Source organism: Balaenoptera physalus (genome assembly GCF_965194825.1).
Source record: "Balaenoptera physalus genome assembly, chromosome: 9".
Taxonomy (NCBI): Eukaryota; Metazoa; Chordata; class Mammalia; order Artiodactyla; family Balaenopteridae; genus Balaenoptera; species Balaenoptera physalus.
Genome location: NC_138888.1, coordinates 77,992,969 through 78,011,698, shown reverse-complemented (window position 1 = coordinate 78,011,698; position 18,730 = coordinate 77,992,969).

The window sequence follows — 18,730 nt, the reverse complement described above, 5'->3', positions numbered from 1 at the left end:
TGGCCCCAGGTATAGGGTGCGAGGACTGTGTGGGTCTCACCATAACTGCATGGATCAGGATCACATGGATGGGGTGACCGCATATGCGCTCTTTGCCTGCAGTGTGTCCTGTCCCCTTTGAGATTTCCAACCTCTGCATTAAGGGTGTTGTCCTGATTAACCTGTGGTTCCTTTTCTTCTCTTCATCTTGTCACAATCATATTAGGTCAGGCATGTTTGAGTGGGTTGCTGCTCTGTGTTCCGGTGAGTGACAACACTTGGTGGTATCGTATTAATACTATAGCATATCATATGTCTAATCTATGGGGGTCACCACTGCCTGAGTCCCCCAGGACATAGGTCAGGTGAGCACAGACTAGCCCCCCCTAAGAATGGTCTCCCACGTGCTCTGTGAGGGTACCGTGATGGCCCCTAAGGTAGGGGACTGTGTCTGGGCCTCCGACATTTGTGATGAAGGGGAGTCGAAATGGAATCTCAATTAACAAGACATTATTTTAAGAATTTATTTTAAGTGAAATAAAACACACGTCACATACCCTTTACCATCATCACCGTTTTAAGTGCACGTTTCTGAGGCGTCAGATAGATTCACTTTCTCGTGGAGCCATCACCACCATCACTAGAACTTTTCATCTTGCAAAACCAAAATTCCACAACCATGAAAGTCTCATTCCCCATCCCCTCCCACTGCCCCTGGCACCGATATCCACTTCAGTCCCTGAGTTGTCGACTCCAGGGCACCCACTGGAGTGGAATCCTGCAGTGTTTGCTGACGGGTCATTTTGGAAGAGCTGACTTTCAGTCTGAAGCTCTGCCTGTTGGCATCTGAAGAATCTGCATTTAAGGAGAGGGTGTATGAGGAAGGGGGTGTCTGCGGGACAAAGGTGTCCGGGGTGCAGGTGAGCCAGGACCTGACCAGCTGCCTTTTGGGTCCTCTGGTCCCATCTCTTGGTCTGTGCCTCATCTGCATCATCACTGTCCCCGCTGGCACCGCTGGGGTGTTGTTGTCTGAGTGAGAGTCCCCTGGTGCCCCTGCTCTCCTCCCCTCCTCCTGCTGGTTGCGGAGGGAACTGCTTGCTGGGTGGTCTCTACTCCTGAGGCATGAAGGACCCTGTAGCATGGACCTGCAGACTGTGGGGTGTGGTCCCAAGAGCATGGGGCCCACATAGGACACGACATCGGGGCGTGACAAGTGCTAGGGCTGCCTCATCACTGACAGGGAATGTTGCCCAGATCCTGCTCCAGAGGGCGTGGTGGGTGGCCTGGGACCCTAGAGGCCCCATTCCTATACTGGAGCTTGGAGAGTGCATCCCCATGGGCTTCAGATTCACCCCATATCTCAGCCATATCCCTCTGTCCTGTCTTTGAACTCAGGAAAACGAGCTCTCTTGTCCACAACATAGGCCTGGTCCTCTTGATACTAGGTTTCTTTAAGTTAGGCGTCCTGGGATAGCAGCTCCTTTTAGGCCTGAGAAGGAACAACTCCGGAGTGTACAACAATTTCAGATGAAACTAATATTCAATGACTATCCCTAACTACTCGGTTGTTGACTTCTATTAGTCATTATTCTCCTGGTTTTAGCTCTGATGTGGGGATTACAGAGGAGTCAACATTTAAATCTTCGTAATCTGTGTATTTGTAGCTTCAGTATCATTACTGACCCATAGTTTTTTACGGTTTGGGAAGAGTTATTGATTTCATGTATCATGTAAAGGATTCACAATGATGATAGGACAAATTAAGATTACAATAATAGCTAGTAAATTGTTCACATTTTCTCTACCTGTGCATCTATTGTATGCATATGAGTTTAGATGTCAATATTAGTGAAATGATATAGAGGACTAGAGAACTTATTTTAAAAATCACTATTAATGTGTGATGAAGAAAATGTAAAAGTTCTTCCATAATCGGTGATGTTGTATCTTGAGAGCCTAGATGAAATTGATATGCCTTAGTCATATACAGGATTTTAGCCTATCATTTAACTCTGACAAAGCTACATCACTTTTTACTTTTATCTCATTTATTGAGGAAGACATAATTGTTATGGTGTTGGCTTGAAACTGGTTGAAAAGGACTTGAGTCCTTCCTTATTTTACATTTACATAGGTAGGATCTTGAAACGTAGGATATGGTGGAGGACATCCGTGTAACCATTCTAGGTTAGGAGTAGCAATTTCCACTGCTAAGACTTCTTGTTTAGACACAAATGCTTTTCAAAGTATGAAGATTATTAGCATTACTGCTGCTACTGAGATGAATGAGCCTAAAGACAAAACATTTCATGTTGTGTGTGTCTCAGGGTACTCAGACTAACGTAGTGACATCCCTGAGAGGCCACGAAAGTGCGGCAGGAAGTCATATTTACTACTACAAATATACTTGTGAAGTGAATTTTTGCTCATGCTGAGTTAACTGTATAACCTGAGAATAGTGGGAATCAGTGTAGAAAGCCTCCTATAATAGTGAAGACTGCTCCCATGGACATTAGGTCATGGAAGTGTGCTACTACATAGTATGTATCCTGGAGGACAATGTCTGGGGATGAGTTGGCTAAGATGATTCCTGTCAAACCACCTACTGTAAAAAGAAAAACTAAAGCCTAAATCTCATAATATAGTGGGAGGTCATATAGAATTACCTCCGTGAACAGTTGCTAACCAGGGACTTCCCTGGTGACGCAGTGGTTAAGAATTCGTCTGCCAATGCAGGGGACACGGGTTCGAGCCCTTGTCTGGGAAGATTCCACATGCCGTGGAGCAAAAAGCCCGTGTGCCACAACTACTGAGCCTGCCCTCTAGAGCCCGCAAGCCACAACTACTGAAGCCCACGCGCCTAGAGGCCGTGCTGTGCAACAAGAGAAGCCAGTGCAATGAAAGGGCCGCACACCACAACGAAGAGTAGCTGCCGCTCACCGCAACCAGAGAAAGCCCATGCGCAACAACCAAGACCCAACTCAGCCAAAAAATAAAAAAGAAAAGAAAAAGAAAAATTAAATAAGGAGTTGCTAATCAGCTAGATACTTTTACTCCTGTAGGGATAGAAGTAATTACGGTAGCTGATGCAAAGTATGCTCCTGAGTCCACAGCTATCCCTATGGTAAACATGTGATGGGCCCACAAGAGAACTCCTAAAAAACCAGTGGACATGACTCATACTATTCCCAGATAGCTGAAAGGCAATTTTTGTCCTAAATAGTATGTAATGATATGTGAGTTTATAACAAACCCTGTTAGGCCATGAATACAGACTTCAGGGTGAGCAAAGTATCAAAAGAGGTGTTGGTATAGGATTCGGTCTCCTCCTGCAGGGTCAAAGAAAGTAGTGTTTAGATTTCTATCTCTTAACAGCATGGCAATTCTGGCTGCTTGGACTGAGATTGGTAATTATAGTAATATGGCTATAGTTGGGGAAGATTAAACAAATAATGGTGTTTGGTATTGGGATATGACTGCTGGTTTTGTATTAAATATTATAGTAATAAAAGTAATAATACCAAGAATTGAGGAGACACCTGCTAAATGTAAGGAGAAAGCAGTTAGGTCGACAGAGGCTCCTGCATGGGCCAGATTGCAGGCTAGAGCTGAATACACGGTCCCACTGGTACCAGAACCAGCTTCTACTATTGGTGATATGAGTAGGAGTAAGAATGATGGGGGAAGTCGTCAAAAGTTTATATGATTTATTGGGGGAAATGCTACTTCAGGTGTCCGAGTTATTAGTGGCTCAAGTCAGTTTTCAAAGCCTGCAATCATAACGGGTACAGCAATAAAGAAAATTATTACAAGTGCAGGGACTGTTATGACAACCTTACAGATTTGGGCATCTCCAAGTAGCGGTCCAGGTCAGCATAGCTCAGCCTGGATTAATATAATTAAGGTGCTGCCTGCTACTCCAGCTCAAGCACCAAATAATAAATATAAAATGCCGATATCTTTGTGATTTGTTGAAAATAATCAGCAGTGTATGAACAGAGGTAAAATGACTGAGTTAGCATTAGACTGTAAATCTAAAGACAGAGATTTTACCCTCTTTCTGGCAAACCCTGTGGTGAATCAACAAATTTAATTGTAACTTCAGAGAAGCAGCTTCAATTCTGCCAGTGATTATCCTGCTCTTTTTTTTTTTCTTTTTTTCTTTCTCAAATGAAGGAGAAGTAGACTGAAGCCAGTTGACTAGAGGATTTGCCTGTTAACTAAAGTTTCCTGGGGTTAAAACTCATCAATCTCGTAAAGATTTGGCTTCAATACAGTGTTTGCTTTACATTCAATTGATGTAGAATAAAGTCTTGCAATCCTTATTTTTAGGAATTAAGTAAATTTCACTTGTTTAGGGTTTTGAAAGCTCTTGGTCTGAACTAACCTAAATTCCTAGTCCAGCACCGATAGAATGGGTGTTGTGTGTAGTAACCGTGTGGGTATTATGATTGGTAATGATAGGAAGGTTATTTCTTTGTATGTTCAAATTGTTTTGTGTTTGTTTTGTTTAATGAAGGGAATATAGTTAGTGATGTGCAGTATGTTAGCTGCAAGTAGAAATATATGCTGAGGACTGCTATGATGGCTATTAGTGTTGGTAGAATGATGTTGTCGTTTTTGTTATCTCTTGGATAATTATTCATTTGGGTAGAAAGCCTGATAGTGGTGGGCGATGTCCTAATGATACTATAATGGTGAGGAAAATGATTGTGATGGGAGGTGTTTTATCTCATGTGTGTGATAATGATACTCTTGTAGTACATGATCTGGGCATAAATAAGAAGAAGATAGTGTTATTATGATATAAATTAGTATGTTTAGGATTGTTATATTCTGAATATACATTATAATAGCTGTTATTCATCCTATAAGGGCAATTGATGAGGAGGGTGTAATACTTTCCAGGTGAGTATGGCGAAGTCTGCCTCAGCCTCCAGCTATGATTTATAATATCACTATGATTAATAGTATATTTAGGTTGATGGATGGTGACATGTGGTATAAAACAGATAGGGGTGCAATTTTGTCATGTTGATAGCATCAGGTCTGCTGTTCATGGGATGCCTCGTGTGACTTCAGGCACTCAGAAGTGAAATGGGGAAAGTCCTACTTTTGTGACAAGGGCGATTGTCATGAGGGTGGATGCTGCTGGATTAAAGATTCTTGTTATTCATTGTGCTCTTTGACCAGAGTATATTAGATTAATGATAATAGCCATTATAAGTAGTATTGATGTGGTGGACTGTTTTAGGAAATATTTGTTGGATGCTTCTGTAGCTTATGGGTTCAAGTTTTTTTATTAGAATGGGAATACCATTAACCAGTGTGAGCTTGTTATACAATTATATTTCCTGAGAAAATGGTCAGTAGAATGATGGTAAAAACAATGAGAGTTTATTAGCACAGGAAGGATATACAAAAATATTTTGGGGGTACGGGCCTGAAGCTTACTTAGAGAACTTTACTATATAGCATGTGGTGTAATGTGGTAGGTAGCATGGAGAATGTAAAATTATTAGGAAGAATTCAATTCCAGGAATAAGAGCATTGAAACCTCTATGATTTACTCTATCAAAGAATCTCTTTTGTCAGACATATTTCTTAAATTTGTGGTGGGTTGCCTGGTATGATGACAAGTAGTGAAATCTCTCATATACATAAGGTTAATGTTAGTCGTAAAAAACTTTTCATAAGAGATGTATGCGTTGATCATATCAAAATTGTAGGTAGGAGGCTCAAATTCATAGAAAGGAGATTGTTAGATGTGTTTTAATGATGACTTGGGCTGTATATAATTCTGGCACCTAGGGATTGTCGAATGCTCCGAAAAATAGATTGCTGTGGAAATGTTTATTATAGGGAATTGACATATTCTCTAGGAGGGACGGGGTGAATGGGCCTGCTACATTTTCTACATTGAAGACTTATACAGGTTTTGATGCTACTTCCGTTAAATCAAGTGGGGCTTCATTGGATTTCTGCTACTGCGGAGATAATCAAATTCTGGGTAGGGGTCAGGAGAAAATGAGTCATAGGTGTTCTTGTGTAATAATTACTGTTGAAAGTGTAAATGATCCATTTATCAGTAAGACTGAGAATAGAATAACTGCTACATTACTTCATATGAGATGATTGTCTGTGCTATTGTTCCTAGAGCTCCAGTGAGTGTGTATTTTGAATGTGAAGTTCATCCAGATCTGAGGATGGAGTAAATGGCTAGGTGTGATATGGCTAATAGAAATAATATGCCTACATTTATATTAATTAGTGGATAAGATATGGGAAGAGGAATTCATGTTGTGAGAGCCAGGGTTAAGGCTAGCATTGGGGTTAAGTCTAGCAAGAGAAGCCACCGCAATGAGAAGCCCGCGCACCGCAACAAAGAGTAGCCCCCGCTTGCCGCAACTAGAGAAAGCCTGCGCATAGCAACGAAGACCCAACACAGCCAAAAACAAATTAATTAATTAATTAGTTAACTATTTTAAACAAAAGTACTATATCCTTCTGTACAGCTTCTCTGGGAAGAACAGAGAGATGGCGTAGGAGAGTGAGAAAGACCAATATTTAGTGCACATCTCTCATGCAGGTGCTCTGCTGGCTCAGATAGATTTATCCCCACTTTACAAAGGAGGAAATAATCTCAGAGAGGTTTAGTAATTTTCCCAAAGCCAAACAGCTATGGAGTGGCAGAACCAAGATCTGAACCAAGTCTGTTACCTTCAAAGCCTAAGTCCTCATCACAACAAAACTCAATTAATATTTACATTTATCGAATTACATGGCAACCTGGGGAGTTCTTGGCACAATCCTGAATAAGAGTGAGAAAGAAAGAAATAGCATTGTTCCTATAGTCAACCCAAATTTTTGGAGCAGCTGCTAGATGCCTGGCCCTTTTTGGGGTTCAGCAGTGATCAAGACAGGAAGAGTCCTGCTTTCATGAACCACGTAGTGGGGAGGAGAGACGGGTGCAACTTGGGTGAGGGATTTCACCTTGCTGGACCTCTGTTTTGTCATCTGGAAAATGGGATGGGTGTTCCTCATTTTCTGGGATTGTCCAGCCCTCACATTCTCTGATTCCATAAGAAGCATTTGTTTTCCTGTTTCTTTCAAATTCATTCAGGCCGTGAGCTGTGATGAATGTTGTTAGCTGCTCCCCAAATCACTCTATTCCCACCCTTTTCCTGTGATCAGGTCTTTCCCGAAACATGACTCACAGTCAGTCAAGTCACAGAACCGAAGGGGCACCCAGCAGAAAAATCCCAACCCTTGCTTCCCAGGAGCTCTGCGGTCTACCTGCCAGGTAAACTTAACTCACCTGGCACAAGGTGGCCATCCCTGGTGTCACATCAACATGATCTCAGGCACAAACCTCCTTGTTTTTCCATTTTGTCTTGAAGTTACTTGTTGAAACAACTGCACAAATATGACACAGATATAAAATCAGGCATCTTCTGCCCCCAGTGCCTACTAATAAATGATTTTCTGCCACTTTAATGATAAAGATAGAACATTTCAACATTCTGCTACCCTTATTATTTGTCATTTTTGTTGATATTTCTATTGACTACATCGTTCAATATTTTAACAATGGAACATTTATTTAGGGTGTTCCAGACCCAGCCTTTAGTGGTAAAGGTTTTGTTGTTATATTTCTATTATGTTTCCTTTAAAAATCATTATCCTATTTAAATGGATTAAGTCAATTCTATAGGCATTTACCTTATGATATTGATGAAATTGATACATAGAGGGCAGTAGTACAAGTTGATTGGACTTGAGAACCTCTATTAGCACAGTTAAGTATAAATATTATCTATAAGTAAACCAAAGTACAGGCCGAGTGAGATTCTCTGACTTTTTTCCACTGTCTGCCCCTCAAGCCTGTGAGAAATGGAATAGTTCTTGCCCTATCAGTAAACAAAGGATGTCACAGTCTTCAGCACTTGCAGCCCTCCAATGTGAGCCGGCGGGCCCTGAGGCACTCAGGATATGCAAATACAGAATGCAGGCCCCAGAGAGCTGAGGTGCATATCAAAGGAAGGAATTCAGTGAGCCCAGGCAAAGAAAAGCGCCGCATTCCTCACCTTGGGAGAGCTGGTTTTCCTTAGTTAACAATCACCTTTTGATGTTCCCCATTACCTGCGCCAGTTCCCTGCTCTGTCCCCTCTCCCCGGTACTTTAGCTCAGGGAGGAAGGAGCGCAGAGGGACTCGGCTGAATAAGGGGCCTGTGCGCCTCGGGAGGAGTTTTCAGCCGCTTACCCCGCAGTCGGGAAGAGGGGCGCTGACGCTGCAGCCGGACCCGGTGCCTCCCTTGCCCCGTTTCCCCTCAGGACGCTCAGGCCGACCCCCTCCTCACGCCCACCAGGCCTCGCGAGCCAGGACGAGGGCAGGGGCGAGAGGAGGGACCGAAGTTCTCGGGGACCAGACGCTGGAGGCCTCCCTTTCTGCACAGAAGCGGCGGGTGGCAGCGAACCCCTGCCCCTCAGAAGCTGGTCTTGTGCTGCTGCCCGGGCACCGGACCAGGCGGAGGGTCGGCGCCCACTTACCCGGCCCGCCGTCCCCGCGACTGTCATGGCTTCGGCCGCTGGGGCACCTCCAGAGCCGGCAGCCTCAGTGAGGTCGCCCTCCCCTCGGGCTCCGAGGCAGTTCCGTGAAGGCGGAGGGAAGAGACCCCGCCGGAGCCGGGAGTTCCAGCTCTGAGGAAACGGGGGCTCTGTTCAGCGCGCAGTGGGTGGGACCGCTCTGCCCTGAGGCCTTTCGGGAGGGAGCGGGGCGGCGGGGGAGGGAGCCGCCAGGAGCGCAGGGCCCCGTCGGGGGTCCTGGAAGGGCGGCCCGGCCTGTGGGCCACGCCCACTGTGGCCCAGCCCAGGCCTTTTTCCTGGAATCCTACACAAAAAAATTAGAAAGATACACAGTCTATAGTAAATATTCACAAATGATTGTTGCTGCTGTGCTCACTATTCTATTAAAGGTGTAAAATCCATAAAACACTTTAAGTTCAAAATTAAATATGAATTTTTACCTTTCTAATTATGTCTCTGATATTCACAGTTGTGGTTAATGAATCAGAGACTGTGGCATCACTAGTTAAAAATGAGCTTGTTAAAAATATAGAACTCAGGCCCACCGGACCTACTGAATCACAATCTGCACTTTTACAATCTCCCCAGTGTACTCGTGTACCCATGAATAGTTGAAAGGTACATTTCTACCTCGACAGGTCTTTTCTCTATGAGAAATACACACATTTTATCCAGTTTGATATAAATAAAACACTCAAAAATGCATATGCCTGTGTTGAAACCATCATTTTATCATTTCTTTTCCAGACAAGTATAGTCTCTATACTGGTTTTGTGGATCACATGCCATACTCTTTTCTTGTAGTTAGAAATAAGGTAGAGCAAGTTACTTTGTAAAAAAAAAATTATATATATATATATATATATATATATATATATATATGTATGTATTAGTGGATAATTGAAGACACTCTTCTAAATTAAAACCTTCTCTTAACTTGCTGTTTTCTTCTTGGGTCATATTATGAGCTCTTCCCGTGGCCACATGGCATGTGTACGTTTAATTTCAGGGACTGCTGACATTCCAGGATGTGGCCATAGATTTCTGTCAAGAGGAGTGAGAATGCCTGGACCAAGATCAATGGGAATTGTACAGGGATGTGATGTTAGAGAAGTATAGGAACCTGCTCTCCTTGGGTGAGGATACCTTCCTTCCAGAATTCCTTATCCAACCACTGGGTTTGCAGTCCTTCATTTGTAGAATGTCTCCTGGAATCTTCTGCTTCCTACAATAGGGTTTCAGATTGCAACGTTTCAGGAAAGATTGGGAGTTTGTGGGTATAATTTTTCTTATTCTTTTAAAATTGCAGCCTCCCTTTTAATATACTTTGTAACTGCTTGGGATGTGTCTATATGAGCTGTGTACTATATGCTTCTGTTGTAGTCCTTACAATATTTCATTGTCTTATTTTCTCTAACAATTTTCCATGAATTCTTTGGGCTTAAGGTATATTAAAAGGGAGACTGCGAATCTGGGACTTCCCTGGTGATGCAGTGATTAAGAATTCGCCTGCCAATGCAGGGGACCCGGTTCGATCCCCGGTCCGGGAAGATCTCACATGCCACGGAACAACTAAGCCAGTGGGCCACAACTACTGAGTCTGCACGCCACAACTACTGAAGCCGGTGTGTCTTGAGCCCGTGCGCCATTTATTTTTTGGAGAATAAAACCACTTCTGAGTGATTAAAATTTAGGCCAGCTAGTCAAAATGCTTTATCACCTGTTCTTCTAAAACACTGGTCAATGGAACAAGTTTTACTAGGGATAACAGTGTAATTGTATTCTGGAGTTCATATGGGCAATATGGTTTATGACCTTGATGCTGGATCACGACATTTCAACGGTATAACTGCTATTAATTGTCTGTTTGTTTAACGATTAAAGTCTCACGTGATCTGAGTTCAGACTGGAGTCATCCTGGTTGGTTTCTGTCTATTGCAGATTTCTTCCAGCATGAAAGGACAAGAGCAATACGGCTTCCTTTACAAAATGTCTTCAAACTAAATGATGATATAATCTACATTCAATTAATTTATACATACCCTACTGTAGAACAGGGTTCGTTACGCTGGCAGAGCCCGGTAATTATGTAAAACTGAAACTTTTTCTGCACTGGTTCAAGTCCTCTTCCTAAGAATATGTTTATAATCAACATTCTTTCACAAATTACCCAATTTAATTCACCATAGCATTCCTCATATTAACTAAATGGAAAATCCTAGGCTATATACAAATCCAGAAAGGGCCAAAAATCATCAGCCCCCATGGATGATTACAACCCATTGCTGAGGCATTCAAATTACTTATTAAAGAACCACTATGTCCATCAACATCATCAATTTATATATTATTGCCCCAATGCTAGCCTTAACCCTGGCTCTCACAACATGAATTCCTCTTCCCATATCTTATCCACTAATTAGTATAAATGTAGGCATATTATTTCTATTAGCCATATCACACCTAGCCATTTACTCCATCCTCAGATCTGGATGAACTTCACATTCAAAATACTCACTCACTGGAGCTGTAGGAACAATAGCACAGACGATCATCTCATATGAAGTAATGTAGCAGTTATTCTATTCTCAGTCTTACTGGTAAATGGATCATTTACACTTTCAACAGTAATTATTACACAAGAACACCTATGACTAATTTTCTCCTGACCCCTACCCAGAATTTGATTATCTCCGCAGTAGCAGAAATCCAGTGAAGCCCCACTTGATTTAACAGAAGTAGAATCAAAACCTGTACATGTCTTCAATGTAGAAAATGTAGCAGGCCCATTCACCCCATCCTTCCTAGAGAATATGTCAATTTCCCTATAATAAACATTTCCACAGCAATCTATTTTTAGGAGCATTCGGCAATCCCTAGGTGCCAGAATTATATATTCTTTCATCTTTTAAATATAGTTTTTTTTAAAAAAATAATTTTTATAGTTTTACTACCTTTAAACAAAATGTACTCCATTGCTGTGGAATATTCCTTCATAGGAGCGTGCATGGTTCATTTCTGCATCCGTCTGTGATGGCCTTCAGGTTCTTTCAGGTTTGGCTCCTGTGGCTGCACGTCTATGTCCGTGTGTCCTGGTGCAGGGCTGGTGGGTTTGTGTTCAACTGGGAGGAGCACTGTGGGTCTCTGTGCACGGACGTCGCTATCTGAGGCCCGATTGCTTCAGAAGTGGTTGCATCCCCCCGTTGCGTACCAGGCTTTCCATTGCTCCACATCCTGCTGATAATTGATACTATGTCTTTCATGTCTGCCATTCTGGTAGGTGTATGCACAGTATTTTGCTTATGGCTTTAATCCCTCTGTTGTTAGTGAAGTTGTGCATCTTGTGGTATTCATGGACTATTTCCTGTTGTTTTTTGAAAAGTTTTAAAAATTGTGGTCTGGTACACATAACGTAAAATGTACTATCTTAACCATTTTTAAGTGCACATTTCAGGGTCAAGAAGTAATTCACACTGTTGTGCAAACCTGACCACCATCATCCTCCAGAACTTTTTCATCTTGCAAAATTGAAACAGTCCCCATTAAACACTCACTCCCCATTGTCCTTCCCTCAGCCTCTGGCCCCCAACGTCCTACTTTATGTCCTTATATTTCCAACTGCTCTAGGGGACTTGTATGAGTGGATCAAGCACTGTTTGTTTTTTTGTGTCTAGCTTACATCACTGAGCATAATGCCCTCAAGGTTCATCCCTGCTGCATCCTGTGTCAGAATTGACTTCCTTTTTAGGCTGAATAGCATTCCCTTGTATTGATGGACCGTGTTTTTCTTCTCCATTCATCCATTAGTGGACACATGTAATATCTACATTCATTTCTACTGTCATAATATTTGTGGAATAAACTCAGAAAGTCCTATGAATCAAAAGTCATTTGCCATTAACTTTTTTCTTAAACTTGTTGTTGTGGAAAACATCAAGACTAAGAAAAGGGAAAAATACATGTCAGCTTCACTTGTGTTCAGGAATTAATGCTTTACGGATTCACTTTATTCCCTGTGTGTGTGCTCTGCGTGTGCATGTGCCTGTTTGCATACATATGCTGTGCATGTGCATAGGTATGTGAACTTGCACACATTAGTGTGTGCATGGGCATATGGGTGCATGTGTGTTCACATGCTAGTGTGTGAATATAGTTGTGCTGTGCACGTGCATATGTTTGTGTGTGTGCTGTGCCTGCCTGTGCGCACACCTGTGTGTTTGCTGGAACCACTTGCAAGTTGGCTGCAGACTGAATTGTGCCCCAGATATATCCGCACGCAGCTGCTCTAACAATCCTGCGTAGCCACGTAAAGGTCACAGATCTCAGGGATTTAAATGGATGGAGCAGGATATCCTGACACAGAGTTTGTCTTCCAATGACTGTCACTGTCTTAGTAACATCCTTCACACCTTCTTTAAGCCCCATTCAGGGTCCAGTTTAGACTCCCATTACATTCAGTCACCTGTCCCAGGTCCCCTAAAGCAACAATGTCACCGTTGGAGAGCCGGGCCAAGGCTGGGGGTGCCCCTCCTGTTGGCCTGGCCTCCAGGCCCTGCCCTTGGCTCCTGTTTTCTCATATCTCAGCCAGGCCCCGACTTGGATCGGGCCGCCACCTCTTTCCTCACAGGGTCCCATCGCCCAGTCAAGGGGGTTCATTCTCCCCAAACACAGCATCAGGAGTCGGGGGCTGACAGTCCCCACTGGGTCTCCTTCATGTGAGACCCTGTGCTGTTGAAAGAGCAGGCACCCTGCCCTCGGGGGTGGGGGACTGGGGGGCGACATGCGGCCCACGATGGGCAGGCGGGTCTCCGGGTGGGGCGAGCCAGTGTGCAAGGAGTTCCGCGGTGGGTTCTCCTCTCCAACGGCTTCTGTGCCCCTACCTCTCCCCGTGCCTCCCCTCGAAGACAGCACGGTGCCCGGGTTGGGAACCATGGGAGCCGTCAGCCACCGCCCCCTCTACACACACACACACACGCACACGCACAGGCACACGCACACGCTGCAGGGAAGCAGGACCTGAGTGCAGGGCTCTCAGCGGCCCTGAGCGCCCCGCCCGGAATCGGCCAGCCGAATGGACAGACCGGATCTCCCGGCCCGGACCATGCAGGACTCTCCTGACCTGGCTTTCAGTGTGGCCGCCTCCTTCTGGAAGCCTGGGAGGCTGGAATCAGGCCACTTCTTATCTGTCCTGGCAGCAGACTGGGCTGCACTCTAAGAAGTTCGTGGCTCGCCCGTGGATCCTGACCATCAGGTGGCCAGAGAAATTGGGAACATTTCTGTTTTGCCTGTTGAAATGTTTAATGACAAAGATTTTGTTCAGTTTCCTGATGTGGGTGTCCAAAGATGAGAGACCCATGTGTGTGATCTGTACCTCCTATGAGATCAGCCCTAAGCTAGTTGAAACATGATCAAGTTGTGTCTACATGGTAGATTTAGACCTCTGCATGTCCTGTCTACTGATTATGTTTAGAGCTGACCATGTGTTGTCTATAATAAGAAGATTTAGACCTGATCATGTTCTGTGTACGCTAGGACTATGGGGACCTGGGTAGAGACCCGGCCTGGCCTCAGTACTGGGAAGCTCCATGCCTGCATCTGAATGTCAGTGCTTAGATGTCTGGGGTCTGGAGCTGAGGTGGGCTTGTCTACGTAACAGCCTCTCTTCTGAGTGTGGTGACCTGGTCCTCCCAAGGGTCAGTGCTATGGTCGGGGCCTTAGTCTTAATCCCTGCAAGGTTCACCTTCCCTGGGGCTCATGGAGAATCCTCAGGAGGACTACCTGGCAATAATTCCAATTTACCAGCACGTGCATGGTGCATAGGGAAGCAGGTTTAGCTGCTGAATTGATTGCAGGGCACGCAGATCGGGCAAAAGGCCGATGGGTGACAGCTGAGGCTGCTGCTGAGCTCTCCCTCCAGTCTACCGTCCCTACTCAGCAGAGTCCAGAGCTGCCCCTCGGCTTTCAGCCCTGCTGTCCTGTGAGCTTTCTCAACATGTAAGTGAGACGAGAAAGGACTGAGCATGCCAGCACCAGGGTCGTGTGTCCAACTGTAGTATGAAAGCTGTAAAAACAGTTAAAATCACACAGAACCAAAGTGAGAAGAGGAGGACTCCTCTGGGACAAGTGTGGGGAAAGGAGACCCACCTGCCACTTTTTCCCATCCCAGGAGGTCCCAGGGACCCAGCTTGTTTCCACATTTGGGGAGCCCCCTGCAGAGCCATGGTGTCCTGACCAAGGGGACGAGTGACCCCAGGTGCAGGGTCTGGGGAGGTGAGGGCACCCTGGGACTGTGGACATGTGACCCAGGTGGAGGGGTCTGGGGAGGTGGGTCACCCTGGTGAGTGTGGATGTGTGGCCCCAGGTATAGGGTGCGGGGACTGTGTGGGTCTCACCATACCTGCATGGGTCAGGATCACATGGATGGGGAGACCGCATATGCGCTCTTTGCCTGCAGTGTGTCCTGTCCCCTTTGAGATTTCCAACCTCTGCATTAAGGGTGTTGTCCTGATTAACCTGTGGTTCCTTTTCTTCTCTTCATCTTGTCACAATCATATTAGGTCAGGCATGTTTGAGTGGGTTGCTGCTCTGTGTTCCGGTGAGTGACAACACTTGGTGGTATCGTATTAATACTATAGCATATCATATGTCTAATCTATGGGGGTCACCACTGCCTGGGTCCCCCTGGACAGAGGTCAAGTGAGCACAGACTAGACCCCCCTAAGAATGGTCTCCCACGTGCTCTGTGAGGGTACCGTGATGGCCCCTATGGTAGGGGACTGTGTCTGGGCCTCCGACATTTGTGATGAAGGGGAGTCGAAATGGAATCTCAATTAACAAGACATTATTTTAAGAATTTATTTTAAGTGAAATAAAACACACGTCACATACCCTTTACCATCATCACCGTTTTAAGTGCACGTTTCTGCGGCGTCAGATAGATTCACTTTCTCGTGGAGCCATCACCACCATCACTAGAACTTTTCATCTTGCAAAACCAAAATTCCACAACCATGAAAGTCTCATTCCCCATTCCCTCCCACTGCCCCTGGCACCGATATCCACTTCAGTCCCTGAGTTGTCGACTCCAGGGCACCCACTGGAGTGGAATCCTGCAGTGTTTGCTGACGGGTCATTTTGGAAGAGCTGACTTTCAGTCTGAAGCTCTGCCTGTTGGCATCTGAAGAATCTGCATTTAAGGAGAGGGTGTATGAGGAAGGGGGTGTCTGCGGGACAAAGGTGTCCGGGGTGCAGGTGAGCCAGGACCTGACCAGCTGCCTTTTGGGTCCTCTGGTCCCATCTCTTGGTCTGTGCCTCATCTGCATCATCACTGTCCCCGCTGGCACCGCTGGGGTGTTGTTGTCTGAGTGAGAGTCCCCTGGTGCCCCTGCTCTCCTCCCCTCCTCCTGCTGGTTGCGGAGGGAACTGCTTGCTGGGTGGTCTCTACTCCTGAGGCATGAAGGACCCTGTAGCATGGACCTGCAGACTGTGGGGTGTGGTCCCAAGAGCATGGGGCCCACATAGGACACGACATCGGGGCGTGACAAGTGCTAGGGCTGCCTCATCACTGACAGGGAATGTTGCCCAGATCCTGCTCCAGAGGGCGTGGTGGGTGGCCTGGGACCCTAGAGGCCCCATTCCTATACTGGAGCTTGGAGAGTGCATCCCCATGGGCTTCAGATTCACCCCATATCTCAGCCATATCCCTCTGTCCTGTCTTTGAACTCAGGAAAACGAGCTCTCTTGTCCACAACATAGGCCTGGTCCTCTTGATACTAGGTTTCTTTAAGTTAGGCGTCCTGGGATAGCAGCTCCTTTTAGGCCTGAGAAGGAACAACTCCGGAGTGTACAACAATTTCAGAGGAAACTAATATTCAATGACTATCCCTAACTACTCGGTTGTTGACTTCTATTAGTCATTATTCTCCTGGTTTTAGCTCTGATGTGGGGATTACAGAGGAGTCAACATTTAAATCTTCGTAATCTGTGTATTTGTAGCTTCAGTATCATTACTGACCCATAGTTTTTTACGGTTTGGGAAGAGTTATTGATTTCATGTATCATGTAAAGGATTCACAATGATGATAGGACAATTAAGATTACAATAATAGCTAGTAAATTGTTCACATTTTCTCTATCTGTGCATCTATTGTATGCATATGAGTTTAGATGTCAATATTAGTGAAATGATATAGAGGACTAGAGAACTTATTTTAAAAATCACTATTAATGTGTGATGAAGAAAATGTAAAAGTTCTTCCATAATCGGTGATGTTGTATCTTGAGAGCCTAGATGAAATTGATATGCCTTAGTCATATACAGGATTTTAGCCTATCATTTAACTTTGACAAAGCTACATCACTTTTTACTTTTATCTCATTTATTGAGGAAGACATAATTGTTATGGTGTTGGCTTGAAACTGGTTGAAAAGGACTTGAGTCCTTCCTTATTTTACATTTACATAGGTAGGATCTTGAAACGTAGGATATGGTGGAGGACATCCGTGTAACCATTCTAGGTTAGGAGTAGCAATTTCCACTGCTAAGACTTCTTGTTTAGACACAAATGCTTTTCAAAGTATGAAGATTATTAGCATTACTGCTGCTACTGAGATGAATGAGCCTAAAGACAAAACATTTCATGTTGTGTGTGTCTCAGGGTACTCAGACTAACGTAGTGACATCCCTGAGAGGCCACGAAAGTGCGGCAGGAAGTCATATTTACTACTACAAATATACTTGTGAAGTGAATTTTTGCTCATGCTGAGTTAACTGTATAACCTGAGAATAGTGGGAATCAGTGTAGAAAGCCTCCTATAATAGTGAAGACTGCTCCCATGGACATTAGGTCATGGAAGTGTGCTACTACATAGTATGTATCCTGGAGGACAATGTCTGGGGATGAGTTGGCTAAGATGATTCCTGTCAAACCACGTACTGTAAAAAGAAAAACTAAAGCCTAAATCTCATAATATAGTGGGAGGTCATATAGAATTACCTCCGTGAACAGTTGCTAACCAGGGACTTCCCTGGTGACGCAGTGGTTAAGAATTCGTCTGCCAATGCAGGGGACACGGGTTCGAGCCCTTGTCTGGGAAGATTCCACATGCCGTGGAGCAAAAAGCCCGTGTGCCACAACTACTGAGCCTGCCCTCTAGAGCCCGCAAGCCACAACTACTGAAGCCCACGCGCCTAGAGGCCGTGCTGTGCAACAAGAGAAGCCAGTGCAATGAAAGGGCCGCACACCACAACGAAGAGTAGCTGCCGCTCACCGCAACCAGAGAAAGCCCATGCGCAACAACCAAGACCCAACTCAGCCAAAAAATAAAAAAGAAAAGAAAAAGAAAAATTAAATAAGGAGTTGCTAATCAGCTAGATACTTTTACTCCTGTAGGGATAGAAGTAATTACGGTAGCTGATGCAAAGTATGCTCCTGAGTCCACAGCTATCCCTATGGTAAACATGTGATGGGCCCAAAAGAGAACTCCTAAAAAACCAGTGGACATGACTCATACTATTCCCAGATAGCTGAAAGGCAATTTTTGTCCTAAATAGTATGTAATGATATGTGAGTTTATAACAAACCCTGTTAGGCCATGAATACAGACTTCAGGGTGAACAAAGTATCAAAAGAGGTGTTGGTATAGGATTCGGTCTCCTCCTGCAGGGTCAAAGAAAGTAGTGTTTAGATTTCTATCTCTTAACAGCATGGCAATTCTGGCTGCTTGGACTGAGATTGGTAATTATAGTAATATGGCTATAGTTGGGGAAGATTAAACAAATAATGGTGTTTGGTATTGGGATATGACTGCTGGTTTTGTATTAAAGATTATAGTAATAAAAGTAATAATACCAAGAATTGAGGAGACACCTGCTAAATGTAAGGAGAAAGCAGTTAGGTCGACAGAGGCTCCTGCATGGGCCAGATTGCAGGCTAGAGCTGAATACACGGTCCCACTGGTACCAGAACCAGCTTCTACTATTGGTGATATGAGTAGGAGTAAGAATGATGGGGGAAGTCGTCAAAAGTTTATATGATTTATTGGGGGAAATGCTACTTCAGGTGTCCGAGTTATTAGTGGCTCAAGTCAGTTTTCAAAGCCTGCAATCATAACGGGTACAGCAATAAAGAAAATTATTACAAGTGCAGGGACTGTTATGACAACC